The sequence below is a fragment of the Carcharhinus amblyrhynchos genome, chromosome 2 (genome assembly GCF_965287045.1).
Source record: "Carcharhinus amblyrhynchos chromosome 2, sCarAmb.v2.hapA, whole genome shotgun sequence".
Classification (NCBI taxonomy): Eukaryota; Metazoa; Chordata; class Chondrichthyes; order Carcharhiniformes; family Carcharhinidae; genus Carcharhinus; species Carcharhinus amblyrhynchos.
The window spans coordinates 38,442,035-38,461,787 of record NC_137325.1 but is presented as its reverse complement, the minus strand read 5'-3'; the positions used below and the strand labels follow the sequence as shown (position 1 = coordinate 38,461,787).

Below are 19,753 nucleotides of genomic sequence, written 5' to 3'. Positions count from 1 at the left end.
GGATATATTTTTAATTTATTATAACTTCAACTCTATTCTATACAGATCAAACCAAAGAGAAATCACACCTTCTCTATGCAAGAGTGTGCGTTTACTTTTGGTTGACTGTTGGCAGGGAAATGATTTATTTCAAAATAGTTAAAATTACTGGAGTTTCCTGAACTACAATTCACCATATTTACTAACAATTAGATAGTGGTGGGACCGGGGTGGTACCTTATTTGCAGTGTTGCTTTAGTTGGTGAATAGGCTCATGCTCTGGCGATGTTATAGGCATCAAAATAATGGCTGCCATTGACAGTAAAGTTGTAAATGATGGTCTCAACTCACTGGCACAAATCACCGATGCTCACACTGATGAACTGTAAGATATCCGAAAGAAAACAGATGAAGCAGAGGTAAGAATCCTGTCACTCAAGGGGGCAAGTTCCACAGTGGAGGCACAACTTCAGTTCTTGGAAGTCCTGCTACTTGTTATGTCAGACATCCTGGCTAATTTGGGGAGACGGAACTTAAGAAAGTGTCCACGTGCCTGATCTCCCGAGGATAAGTTCCTGACTGAATTTCAGAACTGGCTGCCGTGTTTTCGTAATCTTGATTTGAAGGCTGGGACTTTCAAGTTTGAAGATGCAGTCTTTGACATCTGGGGTCAGATATATACCCCAATCGCTGGTCTTGCATTGTCTTGACCTTGGTGTTCATTGAGAAGGGCTGGATACTGCCAAACGTCCTCGTCACTTGTTGGCACCTTGGTCTCTTCTGCTGAGGGTTTTAAGTGTCAACACAACGGAGGCGTAGATGGATCCTCGGTGCTGCTCAACAATTCTGTCAAGGCTTTGGCTTTCTCAAGTTTAATTATTGTCTGTATCATCCTGCACTTCATCCTTAATCCTGAATTATTCCCCCTGTGATCATAATCCTGATTTAGTGATGCTGTCTTTTATCTTAATATGGGTGTTTGATATGTGAGCACTTGTGCATATGTGACCTGTAATCTCTGAAAGCCACGGATACCAATTTATTTGTAATGGAATTCATCGACTGTTATGCTGAGATGGTAGATGAGCCCCTTAGTATTACCGTTTACATTCAATCTTTTTGTGTGGTATCAGGTGGGTAAGTAGGGTCTACCTAACCTGCTTCTGGCCCTATGTCAAATTTAAATCCTTAGGATCTAGTGTTTGCGATAAGAGAATGTGTCCTTTGCTTATGGAATAATAATGGGTCTCCATCCTTCTATTGGGGAATGTGCTGGGAGGGTTGTATGGCATCAGAGTTGTGAATTTATTTTGTGTTGTAACCCTGGCATTTATAAATGGAGAATCACATTATACGGTATCTTTTACTTTAATAATTGCTAAAGAGTAGTGTCACAGCAGGGAGTAGACAAGCAGTTTGATAGAAAGGTGGTGGGTATGACCTTAAGTGATCATGGTGATTGAAGAAAACTCCCTTTAGAACAAATGGTGTCACATTTTTCGGTTGTATTTTTGTTATTTTGGGGATAAAGAATCGTTGTCGAACTCCTGTGAAGATACAGACAGATCAGTTTTCCTTGAAAAGACTGGATTTTTATGTCGGCACCTCTAGCATAGCTGGAGTTGGGAGAAATATTTACTGGTGGTCCAAGTGTGGTCAGGGAATCCTTGGTTGACTTGCCTTTCTTGGGTTGATTTATCTATTGTCCTAACTATTTGAGAGATTTGTGTAAAACCAACAAAGAAAATGATCTGGTTTGCATATGTAGTTTCAAACTTAACAGCAACAGATTTATTCCAGGTGCTCTTGCCTGTATAGAGCATAAACTGAAACTAAAAGCAGGAACCTGTTAAATACCTGAATCACATCAAATCATGTGACCTGCTTTTAAAGCAATCATATTTTTCCCCTTCTGTGGTCATGATAACAAATCACTACAATGTTATAATAGACATCGTATTACGCATCAGTAATCCATGTGCACAGTCAATAAGAACGTCCACATGGAGGATGTTTATTTTTCTTTGGTGGTACACCACATTCTGAAATCTAGCTATCCTTGATGCTAGAAGTAAGATTTGAAACTTCAGCAAACACTCTCTTTGAGCTAATTTTGCACCATTCTCACATGGTATAGTAGCAAAGACAAAATCATCAGACAATTCAGATTCAACTAAGTCTTCTGTAGTAGTATTCACAACACTAAGGACTAAAGCAGTTTGTACTTCTGCAGTCAATTCAGAGAAATCACTCTGACATGACAATTGATCAGCATGGCATGGCCAAAAGAGTTCATCTTTGGTTTGAACTGTGTAAGAAATTGCATTTGATTTTGTTAAAACTATACTAGTACCCAATTCATACAATCCCCACAGTACAGAAAGATGCCAATCAGCCCACTGATACTGTATCGATAACAATCCCACCCAGGCCCTTTCCCCATAACCCCAAGTATTTACCCTGTTAATCCCCCATTAGCATGGCACTCTATTAGCTATACTTTATATTGTGAGAATGTGCAGATAAGATCAGTGGCCATCTTTGCAATCAGCTAGCAGCTAACACCATGCCTTTACAAGACCCAAAAACAATAGCTATGGCTTGATTATCAGTGAAATGACGATCCCATAAATAATGAAGAAACCTTCATATGCCAAAAATTATACTCAGTGCTTCTTTTTCTAGCTCAGCATTAGATTCAACACTAGTCAGACTGCGAGAACCGTCATTCTTCTTTGGAAGGCATAACATTTGAAACTAACGCCCCTACTCCATAAGGTGAAACATTGCAAGCAAGAAATCATGGTTGCATCAGATTAAAATGAACCGATACTTCAGACTTCTGCAAAGCATCTTTGTCATCCTTGTATTCTTTTTCACATTCTGTTGTTCAGCCCCACGACTTTATCACACGTAGTTTTAGTAAGCTATGAACAAATTTGCCATAATGTACTAATCCTAGAAAGGACCTCAATTGCACCATATTCATTGGAGGTGTTGCTTTTAAAATAGCATCCATTTTCTAGATGCTTGATATAGACCTTTACTATCAATAGCAAGACCCAAATATCAGACTGACGTCCGGAAAAAGTCCCTCATTTTACTGGGAAAAATGATTGTATCACCTGGCGATATCAGTTTGTGGATGTCCTGATGATTCTCCTTCTGGTTGATGAGGTCACCTTGGTGGAAGGTGCACAGAAAAATAGAACATAGAGCATTACAGCGCAGTACAGGCCCTTCAGCCCTCGATGCTGCGCCGACCAGTGGGACCATTTTAATCACCCTCTAACCTAAACTATTCCAATATTATCCATATGCCTATCCACTGACCATTTGAACGCCCTTAAAGTTGGCGAGTCCACAACTGCTGCAGGCAGGGCATTCCACGCCCTTACTACCCTCTGAATAAAGAACCTACCTCTGACATCCGTCCTATAATTATCACCCCACAATTTAAAGCTATATCCCCTCGTGTTAGCCATCACCATCCGAGGAAAAAGGCCCTCACTGTCCACCCTATCTAATCCTCTGATCATCTTATATGCCTGTCACCTCTTAACCTTCTTCTCTCTAACAAAAACAACCTCAAGTCCCTCAGCCTTTCCTCATAAGATCTTCCCAACATACCAGGCAACATCTTGGCAAACCTCCTCTGCACCCTTTCCAATGCCTCCACATCTTTCCAATACGGCGACTAGAACGGTACACAATACTCCAAGTGCGGCTGCACCAGAGTTTTGTACAGTTGCAACATGATCTCACGGCTCCAAAATTCAATGCCTCTACCAATAAAAGCTAACACACCGTACGCCTTCTTAACAACCTTATCAACCTGGGTGCCAACTTTCAGGGATCTATGCACAGGTACACCGAGATCTCTCTGCTCGTGGACACTACCAAAAGCCCTTCCATTAGCCCTATATTCTGTACTCCTGTTACTCTTTCCAAAGTGAATCACCTCACACTTTTCCGCATTAAACTCCATTTGCCACCTCTCAGCCCAGCTCTGCAGTTTATCTATGTCCCATATCTATGTGGGTTAAATTTTCCAGTTGATGGTGGGATTTTAGCCGTACTTCCAGCTAAAGATGAGTGAGGTTGGTTCTGTTGTGAGCCCATGCATGTTGCGAGAATAATTGGCTCATTGGCACTTCTTTTATCTGTCTCAGTATCTCTTACTTTCTTAGGCTGTGTAGGCAAGGGTAGCAACTATTCTGAAAATTTGTATTTGGATGGTGTGGAGATTATGCGCCTAGTGGAAGGTATCCTGTTATCTGTGGAGCCAGAGAGTCAGTTTTGATACCTGCGCTCTGTTTCATCTGCATTCTTCCTGTGAAGCTGTGTAGTTCTGTTCCTGTTATCTTGTATGAGAGAGCGTAGATTGTCACGCAATGTTTCTCTTCCATTGTTCAGAGTTGACAGAGTGTTGTTTAAGACTTTGATTGGTTGTATTTGACCCGAGGGGTTCCTTTATACTGTTTAGCTACGCTTTTGTAACGCTGTGGGCGAGGTAGTGCACCATTATGCCAAGTGTGCATGGTTTTATCCTGTTATCCTGATATGCCCCATTCTTTGTGATCTCTTTTCATTATCCATGCAAAGAGAGTCACTGATTACAATGAATTGTAATTCATAATCTAAAGCAATTGTAATGATATTTTCCAGTCTTTTCTATATGTAAATGTGGAATGATGATTATTCTATGCTGTACTGTTTGTTGTATTATTTAATAAAATGAAAAATCTTCACTAAAAACATTTTTAAAAAATTGAAGTTGTGCTTGAACAGTGAGAAGCCAATATATGTCAGTGAACACAAGGCTGGAATGGCAAATGGCACAGGTGAGACCAAGGATCAGGCAGCTAGGTTTTAGACGACATCAAGTTTATGGGTGGTAGAATATGAGGAGCCACACAGCAGCGAGTTGAAATAATGATCTCTAGAGCTGACAAAAGCCTGAATGAGGGTTTCAAAGCATACAAGCTGAAGCAGACACAGTCAAGCAAAATTACAGAGGGGAAAGTAGGTAATGTAGATTATGGTGCCAATGTGTAGACCAAGGCTCGTGTCAGGGTCAAATATGACAGCAAGTTTGTAAACAGTTCAGTTCAATCTCAGACAACTGCCTGAGGGGGAGCTGGATTAGTAGCTACAGAATGGAGTTTATAGCTGAGGCTGAAAACGGCTTTGGTTTTTGCAGTATTTAATTGGATGAAATTTTGGTTCATTCAGTATTGGGTGTCTGACAAGCCTGATAAATTAGCAACAGTCAAGGAGTCAAGAGAGGTAATGGTGAGGTAGAGCTTGGTGCCATCAGCATACAACAGAAAACTGAGACTGTGTTTTCAGGTCACATTGCTGAGGGACAACATGTAAATGAGAAATGGGAGAGGACCACCAACAGATCCTTGGGGGACATCAGAGGTAGCAGTGCAGCAGCTGAAAGAATCCATTGCATTGACTAGACTTAGATGGATAGGAATGGAACCAGGTGAATGCAGACCCACCAGCTGGATGATGGTGAAAAGGTGTTGAAGAAGGATGGTGTGGTCAATCTTATCAAAGGTAGCAGACAGTTTAAACAGGAGGAGGGATCATTTACCTTTGCAATAGTCACATAGGATATAATTTCTGATTTACAGAAAATGACCAAGAAAACTAGTGGAGTGGGGCCTTTAAATCTAGAGGACTAGGATGCAAGGGATAAAAGTTAGGCTTCATTCAGCTATAGAGAGGCTGCTTAGATTGTACCTGGAGTACTGAACGCAGAAATGGGCGCCAGGCCTTAGGAAGATACTCTGGTCTTGGAGGAAATAGTGAAGGTTTACCAGAACGATACCTATACTTGAGGGTGAAATTACAAACAGATTACACAAACAGGAATTGTGTTCACCAGAATTTAGAAAGTTAATAGGTGATTTGATCAAAGGTTTCCAGATATTAAGTGGAACAGAAAGAAAATAGAAATAAATTATTTCCTCAGGTTTGAGAGTTTAAGACTGGGAAGGACAGTTTAAAACTTAAAGCCAGGCCTTTCAGGAATTAAATTAGAAAATATTTCGACAAGAAGCCAAGGGTGGCAGAGGTATGAAACTCTTTTCAAAATGGCATTTCATGTTATATCACTTTTTGATTTTCAAATCCGAAACTGAGTTTTTGTTAACCAAATGTATTAAAGGATAGAAGGTGAAAGCATATATATGGAGTTTGGTCACAGATTGGCATATTCTTATTGGATGTCAAATAGACTCAAGGGCTTAAATAGCCTCCTCCCATTCCTAATTCTTCTTAAAGAATATGGTGAATGCCTCTTTCCAAGTTTTTGAGAGTTCAATTTCTTACAATAATTTATAGCACTGTAGATCAAAGCGCCCTGATAGACCAAGGGATTGTTAAGGGCAAGTTAAGTTAAAAGAGCCTTTACTGAGGTCATAGATTATGGTTTCTGAAACTGTACCCACAACTCATTAAAACTGACTGGCTTGTAGTTACTGGAATGTCCTTACACCTTTCTTGAACAACGGTGTCTGATTTGTCCCTTTTCAATCCTCTGGAGCGTCATTCTTATCTAGGCAAAATTGAATGATCATGCCAAGGCTTTCCACTATCTCACGTCCACACCCTTTAGTAACCTGCGAGGCAAGCTATCCAGACCAGGCGACCTATCCAGTTGAAGCATAGCATGCCTTTCCAGTACATGCCAAAGGTTAATGTTCATGCCTCTACCATCTCCCGTTTTACCAATACTTTGTCAGCATCCTTTTCCTTAAACATGGACATAGAGTATTAAGTATTCCAGTACTGTCCTACACCTTTAAATATATCAGCTTCTCTGTCCCAATTGGATCCACCCTGTCCCTTCTATCTTTAATGTTCACTACTATTCTATTCTCAATTTCTCTTTTTGCCATTTTATTTTCCTCTTTACATCCCCTCTTAACATATTGAATTTGGTGATAGAGTTCAGTCCTGAGGACACAACAACATGAAAATCCTTGAAAAAGATGATGTCACAGCACACGCTGTGCTTAGATGGCTGGACAGGTGTTGATCAGAGACTTTGAGACATTGAGAGATGGTAACCAGCTGCATGCTCAGCTAGGCAGCTGGAGTCATTTCCAGTTGATATTTAAACAGCAGTCACAGGCTTTCTTAGTTCTCAAAAGAAATGTATTCAAGAGGCAGCTAGATATAGCACTTGGGATTAACGGGATCCAAGGTTGCAGGAAGAAAGCAGGATTAGGCTATTGAGTTGGATGATCAGCCATGATCGTGATGAATGGCAGAGCAGGCTCGAAGGGCCATTCAGCCTTCTCCTGCTCCTATCTTCTATGTTTCTATGAATTCAGAGATTTCCAAATGGCCAGTCAAGTCATGTATCCTTTTTCGGCAATTATTTCAAAACAGACCTTTATCCAGTCTTTGGAACTAGCCTTGATTTCAGCATTGATAATGTCCCAACCATTAGCTATTGAAAAGAGGTCCCACCAAACTGAGGATTGTGTGTCAGGAAGCCAATATCTTGACAGGTCCTCGAGTTTCAATCCGAGTCCCACCTGGTTTCACGATTCCCATAGAAAATTAGAACCACAGAATCCCTACTGTGCAGAAAGTGGCCATCCGACCCATAAAATCTGTACTGAATCTCCGAAAGAACAATCCATGCAGGCCTATCCACATTAGCCTGTGCATTTATCCCAGCTAATCCACCTCACCTACATTTCTTTGAACACGAAAGAGCAATTTAGAATGGCTCATCCATCTAACCTGCAAATATTTGGAATATGGTGGGGAAATTGGAGCACCCAGAGGAAACCGATGCAGAAAATATGCAAACTCCGCACAAGCACCAAAGGCCAGAATCGAACCCAGGTCCATGGTGTTGTGAGGCAACCAGCGCTAACCACTGTGCCACCCTGTCACTCAAGCCCATTACAAGGGGTCTGTACGATGAGGTGAGGTTCTACAGGCTGAGAGAGAAACTATTTTATTCACAATAAAGAACCAATCCTGTGGTCATGTAACTCATAGCAGACATCTTCAGATTCATCAGAAAATCAATTTTAAAAGTAGCAAAAGACAATGTTTTGAGAAACATGCAGTTTTGAGCTTCTTTTCATGTCATATTGATCTACCAATATACTTTATGTTTCACACACACATACCGATGAATTACGAGCTGGAGTAACCCATTTGGCCTCGAGCCAGCTCCAGTTTTTGAGAAGATCATGGCTGATGCGATTGTGGCCTTTATTCTACCTTCCTGTTTACTCCCATAAAACTCAAGAATCTAGCCAACTTGGCCTTAAAATTATTCAATGACCTCTTGCAATGACATTTGCCAATCTAGCACCATTTAAATAATACTCTGCCATTCTGTTTTTTTCTACAGAATCCACCATGCATTTGTCTGATAATCAACCAGTCTAAAATTACCTTGAAGTCTCTTTACTCCCCCTCACCATTTCTACCTAGTTTTGTGTCATAATAAACTAGGAAATATTAGGTTTGTTTCCCTTATTCAAATCATCGATAATATATCTTGATTGCTGGAGCTCAAGCACAGATTCCTATGATATCCCACTAGTGACTGCCTGGCTGAGAGATGTGTATAGTCTCCAGCCAGAGCAGTTAGTGAGATTTTGCAAGCCCAGGCAATGGGCTTTTGCCTGGGGTTGCAAAATCTCACCAACTGTCCTGGCTGGAGACAATACACATCTCTCTAACCTGCGCTTAACCCTCTCTCCACTCACACTGTCTGTACCTTTAAGACTTGACACCTGTAAAGACTTGCATTCCAATCATTATTTTGTAAATTGAGTTTGTGTCTTTACATGCCCTGTTTGTGAACAGAACTCACACTCACCTGATGAAGGGGCAGCTCTCCAAAAGCTTGTGCCATGTGCTACCAAATAAACCTGTTGGACTTTAATCTAGTGTTGAGAACCTTCTTACTGTGCTTACCCCAGTACAATACCAGCATCTCCACTTACTGAAAAAGGCCAATTTATTCCTACTCTATTTCCTGTCAATTTTCAATCCATGAAAATTGACTACCCCAATCCCATGCACTTTAGTTTTGCACACTAACTTCTTATTTGGAACTTTATCGAAAGTTTTCTGAAAATCCAATTACACCATATTCCCCAGTTCTCCGTTATCTATTCTATTGGTTACGTACTCAAAAAAACTCCAGTAGGTTTGTCAAATATGATTTATCTTTCATAAATACATGTTAACATTGTCTAATCTCATCTTTTATAGCGGACTCTAGCATTTTCTTTGTTGCTGATGGAGTAAAAAGGAAGGAACAACAATGTTAGTGTTTCAAGTTCAATATGAGTTCTGAAGAAATATTAGACTCTAAATGCAAAGTCTGTTTCTCTCTCCACAGATCCTGACAGACCAAAGATGTGAGGGTTAGGTTGACTGGCCATGCTAAATTGACCCTAGCGTCAGGGGGATTAGCAGGGTAAATGTGTGTGGGGTTACGGGAATAGGGCTTGGGTGGGATTGTGGTCGTACAGACTTGACGGGCTGAATGGCCTCCATCTGTACTGTAGGGATTCTATGATACCTGCTGAGCATTTTCTGAATTTAATCACATACCTAATATTCATAGTTTCACCTCATCTCACAGAGCACTGCTACAAGCCTCACACCCGCAATTTTCAGCGTGCACACATTGCCAGCTATTTAACTGGGCACATCACTCAAAAACAGAATACTACGCTCACTGACATACTGTCCTCTTCCTTGTAAGACAAGTTAGCACAAAGCGAGAGGCTGCAGCACCAAAGTTGGCAGGGAACAGGCGTGGCTATATGTCTTTACCCTTAAGAAAGGGTTGGTACTTGTTAACACTGAAGTGGCTATGATTGACTGTAGCCAATGGCAGAGCTGAACTTCTGAAACTGAACTATATTCCAACCTAATCCCCCTCTTGTATCTCATTTTGCCCACATCCCACAATCTTCTGATTTATAAGCTGCAGATGGTATAAGTATGCACCTCTTACTCTCCCTGCCGTTCACTCATTGCAGTTCTACCCTTATGCCTTTCTCCTTGCAGATACGCAAAAACAGCAACCTGGCACAGCAATGGTGAAAAAGAAAAAGGTAGAAGAGTAGGAAATCAGTGATAAAGAAAACGCCATTACTCATGCACATAGCTGGAACCATTAGCTCTGACATGTTGAATACTTTAGACAGTAGCTTAAAGATGGGATCAGTATATCGTAACAAGGAGCACAAGTGGGCTATAGCTAGGGTAGGCAGCAAGAGTAACACAGGTATCAGACCACTCCAAAGTGAGGCAGGACATTATCTTTGCAGTAGAGGAATCCGATGAAAATACTGGATAAAAACAAATTACTGCGGATGTTGGAATCTGAAACCAAAAAAGAAAATGCCGGAAAATCTCAGGTCTGGCAGCATCTGTAAGGAGAGAAAACAGCTGACGTTTTTGAGTCCAGATGACCCTTTGTCAAAGCTAAGAGGCATAAAAAGTGGGAGATATTTATACTGCAGGGGGAGGAAATGAAAGATGAGTCATAGCCTTAGAAACTAGGGGGAAAAACTGCTAATAACTGTCCACAGAGAGAATAAAGGATATGAATGGCCAAACAGCAGAGAAGCTATAAGCTGTGCCAGATGAAAATGTTGGGGGGGATGGGACAGAGGTAGAAAGTAGAAAAGGAGAAGCGGGGAAAGAAGGGGGATGGGGTGGCGGAGTGGGGGAAGGGAAGGAAAAAGAAGATAATAAAGAAATAAAAAGGTAGAGAACAGTTAAAAAAAATGAAAACAAAGGGGACTAAGGTGGGATAGAGCAAAACATCTGAAGAAGTTGTTGAATTCGATGTCGAGACTGGAAGGCTATAAAAGTACCTAGTCGGAAGATGAGATGCTGTTCCTCCAGTGAGCCTCACTGGAGTATTTTAGCAAGCCAAGGATAGACATGTGGGCATGGGAGCAGAATCATGTTTTAAAATGGCAAGCAACCGGAAGATCAGGGTCCTGACTGCACACAGACCAAAGGCGCTCAGCAAAGCGATCACCCAGTCTGCACTTGGTCTCTCTGATATAGAGACCACATTGGAAGCAGCAAATGCAATACATTCAATTGAAAGAGGTACAGTATGGAGTACTGTGCGCAGTTCTGGTCGCCTTACTACAGGAAGGATGTGGAAGCTATTGAGAGGGTGCACAGGAGATTTACAAGGATGTTGCCTGGATTGGGAGGCATGCCTTATGAAGATAGGTTGAGGGAGCTAGGTCTCTTCTCCCTGGAGAGACAAAGGTTGAGAGGTGACCTGAGAGGTTTATAAAATGTTGAGAAAAATAGATAGGGTGGATTCTCGGAGGCTTTTTCCCAGGGCTGAAATGGTCGCTACAAGAGGACACAGGTTTAAGGTGCTGGGAAGCAAGTACAGGAGATGTTAGGGATAAGTTTTTCACTCAGAGGGTGGTGAGTGAGTGGAATCGGCTGCTGTCGGTGTGGTAGAGGCGAACTCGCTGGGGTCTTTTAAAAGACTTCTGGATGAGTATATGGGATCTAATGGCATTGGGAGTTACGGATAGTTCTATGGCTTGGTAGGTATAAATGTGATCGGCACAACTTGTGGGCCGAAGGGCCTGTTTGTGCTGTAGTGCTCTATGTTCAATGTTAAGTGAAATGCTGCTTAACTTGGAATGAATGTTTTGGACCTTGGTGAGCACAGAGCAGGTAAAGGGACAGGTGTTATGCTTTCTGCAATTGCATGGGAAGGTGCCATGAGTGACGGGAAAGGTGTTGCGTATAATGGAGGAGTGGACTAGGTTATCCTGGAGGGAACGGTCTCTGCGGAATGCTGACAGAGGGAGTGCAAGTCCGCAGATCCTTAAAAGGTGGCAGCATAGGTAGAAAAGGTGGTGAATAAGGCATATGGCACGCTTGCCTTTATTGGATGGGGCACAGAGTATAAACATTGGCATATGATGTTGCAGTTATATAGAATGTCGGTTAGGCCACATTTGGAATACTGCGTCCAGTTCCGGTCGCCATACGACCAGGACTGGAAGGCTTTGGAGAGAGAGTGCAGAAAAGGTTTACCAGGATATTGCCTGGTATGGAGGGTATTAGCTATGAGAATGAGTAAATAGGGTTGTTCTCGCTGGAAAGATGGAGGTTGAGGGGCAACCTAATAGAAGTTTATAAAATTATGAAGGGCCTGTACCTGTGCTGTATTGTTCTTTGGAGTGAAGGGAAATGTGTTTGGCGGTGACATCATGCTGGAGTTGGCAAAAATAGAGAATTATGCTTTGCACGCAGAAGCTGGGTTGGTTGAAATTCGAGAACAAGTGGGATGCTATCCTTTTTCTGGGATGGACAGGGGGGAGGGGGGTAAGGGCCATGGCGTGGAGATGGATTGCACGCCACTGAGGGCCCTGTTGACAACTATAGATGGGAATCCACAGTTGAGGAAAAAGGAGCACGTTAGAAGAACCACTTTGGAAAATGGCGTCATCGGAAAAAATGCGACGGAGGCGAAGGAGCTGAGGGAAAGGAACAGAGTCCTTACAGGATGTGGGGCATGAAGAGTTGTAGTCCAGATAGCTGAGTCAATGGGCTTGTAATGCTTATTGGTAAATAGTCTATTGCCGGAAATGGTGACAGAAAGGTCAAGGAAGGGAAGTGTCTGAGATGGTCCAGGTGAAGGCAACGGAGGGGTGGATCTGGAAGCGAAGTTGATGAGTTTTTCAAGATCTGGATGAGAACATGAAGCGGCACCAAAATAGTCATCGTTGTACTGGTAATGGAGTTGTGGGAAGGGAACTGGGTAGTCCTGGAACAAGGTACGTTCCACATTTCCCATAAAAAGACAAGCACAGCTAGGACCCATGCAGGTAACCATTGCTACTCCTTTGATTTGGAGAAAGTGGTATCAGTTAAAGGAGAAGTTGAGAGAGATAGACCAGGGTCAGCCAGTCTGAGAATGGTGGTAGATGGGAACTGTTCAGGCCTCTTTTCAAAAAAGTAGTAAAGAGCTCTCAAGCCAATCTGGTGTGGGATGGAGATGGAGAGAGATTGCACATCCATGGTGAATAGGAGGCAGTTAGGGCCTGCGAACTGGGAGCTGTCAATATGACACAGGGTATCAGAGGAATCCCGGATGGAAGTGGGGAGGGAATGGACTGGGGAGTGAGGATGGAATCAAGGTAAGAGGAAATAAGTTCACTGGGGCAGGAGCATGCTGACACAATGGGCCTACCAGGACAGTCCTTTTTGTGGATTTTGGGAAGTAGGTTAGAAGTGCACTGTCCAGGGATGGGAGACTATGAGGCTAGAAGCTGTGAGGGCAAGGCATCAAGAGGAAATGACAGTGATGGTGTTGGAGATAATAACATTCAGTGGTGTGGTCATGGTCCAGGGGAGGTAGGAGCAAGTACGCTGAGAGTTAGCGCTCAGCTTCTGCGAGGCAGAGGTCAGTACACCAGATGACAACAGCATCCTCAGGTTTGATGACAATATCAGGATTGGACCTGAGGGAGCGAAGAGCAGAAAGTTCAGAAGGAGAGAGCTTGGCATAAAAATTGAGACAATGTCCCAACGACAGTTCCCAATGAAAAAAATCAGGGTAGGTAATTGTCCTGGTGGGGGTGTCCAATTGGAGGCACATGAAAGGATCTATGGGTGGGGGGGAACACTCTTGCTCAAAGAAATGGGCACAGAGACACAGGCGGCAGAAAAATAATTCAACATCATGTTGAGCCTGTGATTCACTGAAGTGGGGACATAACAGTACACATCTGAACTCACCTTTGCTGACAACAGCATGTTCAGTCTCAGAGAGGGGAAGGTCAGAGGGTATGAAGACAACACAGCAAGGGCTGGGGCTAGGAGAGATGGAGTTCGAGGGATTGGGATGGGCAGTCCAATGAAAATGCTGATGTGACGACCGACAATGGGTGATAGACATACCTGGTACATTGATTGCCTGGCACACCAAAAAGACTACAATATCTAAGAACATGAAGGATTTCAGCACTAATTAGGGCTATACATAGAGCTTGCAGGTTATCCTTTGTGTCATGGAAGTGGTGGCAGCCAGCTCCACAAGAATATTTGGACTTGAGCACAATGCAGCATCCGATAGTTGATGATTCAACTTTCAATGCACTCCAAGCAGAAGCCACTGGACATCAAGACATTGCAGTGAAAGTTAGGAATGAAGTCATGCCGGCCCAGCTTGCTACCACACAAGCCTAGTCTGCTCTGACAGAAGCTTATCTTGCTGCCACACAGGTTCAGATTGCTTCCTTCAAAATTGTGGAAACCAGTATTCAAAATGGCTTGTATTGGTGGGCGCGTTGCTGGTCACACTACATGACTAGGATACCTGTGGCACTCCATGGGACTGGCAGTGGGATATTGGAGACAAATCACTTTGAAAATGACAATTTCCATCCTCCCACTACTGTTGCCCATCAGTAAGCCAACCCAAGCTGCTGCTGCCCATACCGAGGTGAATAAAGTCAAGTTGTATAAAGTCTTTCTGCAAGGTCATTTTTAGTATTCCCGACTGAAAATCAGCAGCTTTTCACTAGCCATATCACCACCACTAGAATAGCACTGAGCAGAAGCACCAGGGCAAGAAAATGTTATAGAATCATAATGGCATAGAAGAAACCATTTGGCCTATCAATTTCATGCTGACTCTGTAGAGTAATCCATTGTTTCATTCACTCATTCTAACTCTGTAGCCAAGTTTATTTCCCAAAAGGGTCCATCCAATTTTTTTTCCCCCTTCCACCATGCACAGACGACAAATTTCAGATCATTACCAACTGCGACATTAGAAAGTTCTTCCTTACACACCTCTGCAAGTCTTGCCTAAAATCTTACATCTGTGACCATTAGTCATTCCATCATCAACTAAAGGAAAGTCTTTGTTGACCTCATCCAATCTTATGCACCTCTACATCTCCGTAAATTGTTTTGCTACAAGAATAAGTCCTACTTCTGCAACCTCAGCTCGTAGCTAAAATTTCCCATCCCTGGGACCATCCTGGTAAATCTCCTCTACACCCTTAAAGACCTTCACATCCTACTTAAAATGCAATGATCAGAAGTGGACACCATACTCTAGTCATGGCCTACTGCTCTGTACGGGTTCAAACTTTCCTGCTTTTGTACTCAATACCTCTATTTATGAAGCACAATGTCCCAAATGCTTTGCAAACTGCTGACTCAACATATCCTGCTATCCTCAGAGATACAGGCACATAAACTGCTAGGTCTCTGTCTCCGTAAACTCCTTGAAACTGTGTCCTTGAGTCTACATTGCTGCTTCCTGTCTCTTGTCAGGACGCATCACCTGATACTTTTCTGCATTAATTCCATCTGCCGCTTGTTTGCTGATTCTCCCAGACTTGTTTGTTCTGTTTCAGTCAATTGGCATCATTCTCAACGTGTGCCACTCCAAGTTTGGAATCAGAAATTTTGAAATTTTACTCTGCATCCAAGTCATTCATATACATATATCAAAAAAAGGAATGGTACAAGCACTGATCCTTGAAGAATACCACTGTCCACCATCCTCCAATCTGAAATGCAATCATTTAACACATTATTTCCTGTCTTTAAGCATTTTTTAATCCAAACTGGCACTGACCCTCCTATTCTACGTGCCCCAATCTTGTTAGCTAAAGAGAAACTGTATAGAACATAGAACATAGAACATTACAGCGCAGAACAGGCCCTTCGGCCCACGATGTTGCGTCGACCAGTTACAAAAACAATGACCCACTAGCCTATACCAATCCCATTTCGTCCATAAACCTATCCAGAGATCTCTTAAACGCCCCCAAACTAGACGCATTTACAACTGCAGCAGGCAGGGCATTCCAATCCCTCACCACCCGCTGGGTAAAGAACCTACCCCTGACATCCGTCCTGTAGCTACCCCCCCTTAATTTAAAGCCATGCCCCCTCGTGCTAGCTTTCTCCATCCGAGGAAAAAGGCTATCACTATCCACCCTATCTAAACCTCTAATCATCTTATATGTTTCAATAAGATCCCCTCTTAGCCGCCTTCTTTCCAACGAAAACAACCCTAGATCCCTCAGTCTCTCCTCATAGGACCTCCCCTCCATACCAGGCAACATCCTAGTAAACCTCCTCTGCACCCTCTCCAACGCCTCCACATCCTTCTTGTAATGCGGGGACCAGAACTGCACACAGTACTCCAAGTGCGGCCGCACTAGAGTAGTGTACAGTTGCAACATTACACTGCGACTCCTAAATTCAATCCCCCTACCAATAAACGCCAAGACACCGTACGCCTTCTTGACAACCTTATCTACTTGATTCCCAACTTTCAGGGATCTATGTACACACACACCTAGATCCCTCTGTTCATCCACACTATTCAAAGTCCTCCCGTTAGCCCTATACTCGACACATCTGTTGCTCCTACCAAAGTGAATTACCTCACACTTCTCCGCATTAAATTCCATCCGCCACCTCTCGGCCCAGCTCTGCAACCTATCTAAGTCTCCCTGCAGACTATGACACCCTTCCTCACAATCTACCACACCTCCAATTTTGGTGTCATCAGCAAATTTACTAATCCACCCAACTATACCCTCATCCAGATCATTAATAAAAATTACAAACAACAGTGGCCCCAAAACAGATCCCTGAGGCACACCACTCGTAACTGCACTCCATGATGAATATTTACCATCCACCACCACCCTCTGTCTCCTATCTGATAGCCAATTCCTGATCCAACTTCCTAGATTACCCACAATCCCATACATCTGCATTTTCTGCAGAAGCCTACCATGGAGATTTGAGCCCAGGATCTCCTGCAGAAGTTTTAATTAATTAAGTGACTTAGCCAAGACTGCACAGAAAATAAGCACCAAGGTAATGCACAAGCATTGTTAACAGACTTTTAATGTAATCTAGCATGATTTGACTCATAAGTTTAATTCATAAAGTCATTTTCATAGTGGATTTTATTCAAACAGGATGGTATGATGATCAATAACAAGGAGGGCAAGTTTAGCATATGAAAATAGAAGTTGTGTTCAGTGCTATCAATTAGACAAGGCCATCACAGACAGCCCTGCCAGAAAGAGGCCATGTTGGTTGCACCCTTCCTTCCTCCTCCTCGTTGCCATTTAGGAAGGGCTGTGCCCACATAATTGTGAAATGATATAAATACCATGATACACTGCTGAGTCCTGCAGCATTCTTCCTGAGCAGCCTAAAGCAGTAATAGCATCAATTAAGCATACCAATGGTCTGCCCTATCACATTTTGTGCAGTAGCTTATCTTTCATTATGTCCAGATTAGGTGGATTGGCTATGCAGATTTGCCCCTTAGTGTCCAAAGATGCATAGGTTAGGTGGATGCACTGGTTATGAGGATTGAGTGAAGGGATGGGCCTGTTTAAGATGCTCTTTCAGAGAGTCAATGCAGACTTGATAGGCCAAATGGCCTCCTCCTCCACTGTATTCTATAGTTCCATGCTGCTTATCTTGCATGGATTGCATACTGGACACTGCTGATGGTCACATCAACTGATATCCCTTGTATCTGCATCGACAGTCAGTTACTTCAGCAGACAATTGGACCTGGAAAGCCGAGTTCATTCCCCAGCCTGGGTCAAGTTAGAATGGCAGCAGAGATGATAAGTAATCAATGCAGCTCAAGTTAAAAGCTATGGATGGACAGTTAATATGGACAGAGTTGACCTTTCACTCTTCATCTGTTCCACCTTGAGCTGTGACTGCTTGATACTAACAGTAACATTCCACCTTTTGCCCGTTGTAACTCTAGTATAACTTTCACCAAAACATATAATTTTTGCACCTGTATCTAAAATAAAAAGTTGCCCACTTCCACTACTAATATCTCTTACTCAATGAGAACAAAACAAGTCATTGTGGAGCAATGAAGTTACTTCTGTAAAATGGATCAAGGTGCAGTTTGGAAATCAGTCAGTTGCAGATTTAGGGTAGGCCAACTCGGAGATGAGCAAACTTCAAGTTTTGGAGAAGAAAGTTGACAAAAAAGGACTGAATTGGTAACCAAAAAAATGCCTACTTACCCACAGTAAAGGCTGTGTCCAGAACCACACAAGTTTACAGACCAAAAATAACTGGCAGGCATCTTCCTTGAGGCCAACCAAATTTAAAAAAATTGAGGACAAGCAAGAAGGACTGCCCCCAAAAAGAAGGGAATCACCCAAGACAATAAACAAAGCAGAAAGGAAACTTAAAACATTAAATCAAAATGTAAACTACAAACAAGAAAGTCAGAACCTTCCACTAATCCATATCATCCAGATATCATGGATTAGCTATTAGATAAATTAACTGCTGCAGCTTTTGCTTTTATGTTTTATAGCTGAGAGGAGAGAGAAAGATAAAGGAAAAGGGGTGGAGACAACAGATGGGAGAGTGGGAGAGTGAGAGGGAGAGTGGGAGAGTGAGAGGGAGAGTGAGAGAGTGGAGAGTGAGAGGGAGAGTGAGAGAGTGGGAGAGTGAGAGGGAGAGGGAGAGTGAGAGTGGCAGTGAGAGGGAGAGTGAGAGAGTGGCAGTGAGAGGGAGAGTGAGAGAGTGGCAGTGAGAGGGAGAGTGAGAGAGTGGGAGTGAGAGGGAGAGTGAGAGAGTGGGAGTGAGAGGGAGAGTGAGAGAGTGGGAGAGTGAGAGAGAGAGTGAGAGAGTGGAGGGAGAGTGAGAGAGTGGGAGAGTGAGAGGGAGAGTGAGAGAGTGAGAGAGTGAGAGAGTGGGAGGAGAGTGAGAGAGTGGGAGAGTGAGAGGGAGAGTGAGAGAGTGAGAGAGTGGCAGTGAGAGGGAGAGTGAGAGAGTGGGAGTGAGAGGGAGAGTGAGAGAGGGAGAGTGAGAGGGAGAGTGAGAGGGAGAGTGAGAGGGAGAGTGAGAGGGAGAGTGAGAGGGAGAGTGAGAGGGAGAGTGAGAGGGAGAGTGAGAGGGAGAGTGAGAGGGAGAGTGAGAGGGAGAGTGAGAGGGAGAGTGAGAGGGAGAGTGAGAGGGAGAGTGAGAGGGAGAGTGAGAGGAGAGTGAGAGGGAGAGTGAGAGGAGAGGAGGGGAGAGTGGGTGAGAGAGTGGGAGTGAGAGAGGGGAGGGGGAGGGGGAGGGGGAGGGAGGGGAGGGGGAGGGGGAGGGGGAGGGGGAGGGGGAGGGGAGAGGAGAGGGGGAGGGAGAGGGGGAGGGAGAGGGGAGGGAGAGGGGGAGGGAGAGGGGGAGGGAGAGGGGGAGGGAGGGGGAGGGGAGGAGGGGGGGGAGGGGGGAGAGGGAGAAGGGGAGGGAGAGGGGGAGGGAGAGGGAGGGAGGGGAGGAGAGGGGGAGGGAGAGGGGGGGGAGAGGGGGAGGGAGAGGGGGAGGGGGAGGGGAGGGGAGGAGGGAGGGGGAGGGGAGGGGGAGGGGAGGGGGAGGGGGGGGAGGGGGAGGGGGAGGGGGAGGGGGAGGGGGAGGGGGAGGGGGAGGGGGAGAGGGAGGGAGAGGGGGGGGGAGAGGGGGGGAAGGGAGGGGGAGGGGGGAGGGAGGAGAGGGGAGGGAGGGGGGGTGGGGGGGTGGGAGGGAGAGGGGGTGGGATGTGGGGTGGGAGTGGGGGTGTGGAGTGGGGGTGGGTGAGGGGGGGGGAGTGGGAGGGAGTGGGGTGGGGGAGGGTGGTGGGGGATGGGAGGGGAGGAGATTGGGGAGAGGAGGGGGGCGAGGGAGGGGGAGAGGGAGGGGGAGGAGGGAGGGGAGAGAGGGG

The 19,753-nt window shown here is 44.2% G+C and overlaps 1 protein-coding gene across 5 annotated transcripts in view; it reads right to left on the bottom strand.

Moving 5' to 3' along the window:
- Window positions 1-19,753, bottom strand: part of hivep1 (HIVEP zinc finger 1) — a 291,276-nt gene that overhangs the window by 216,253 nt on the left and 55,270 nt on the right. The window lies entirely within an intron of this gene.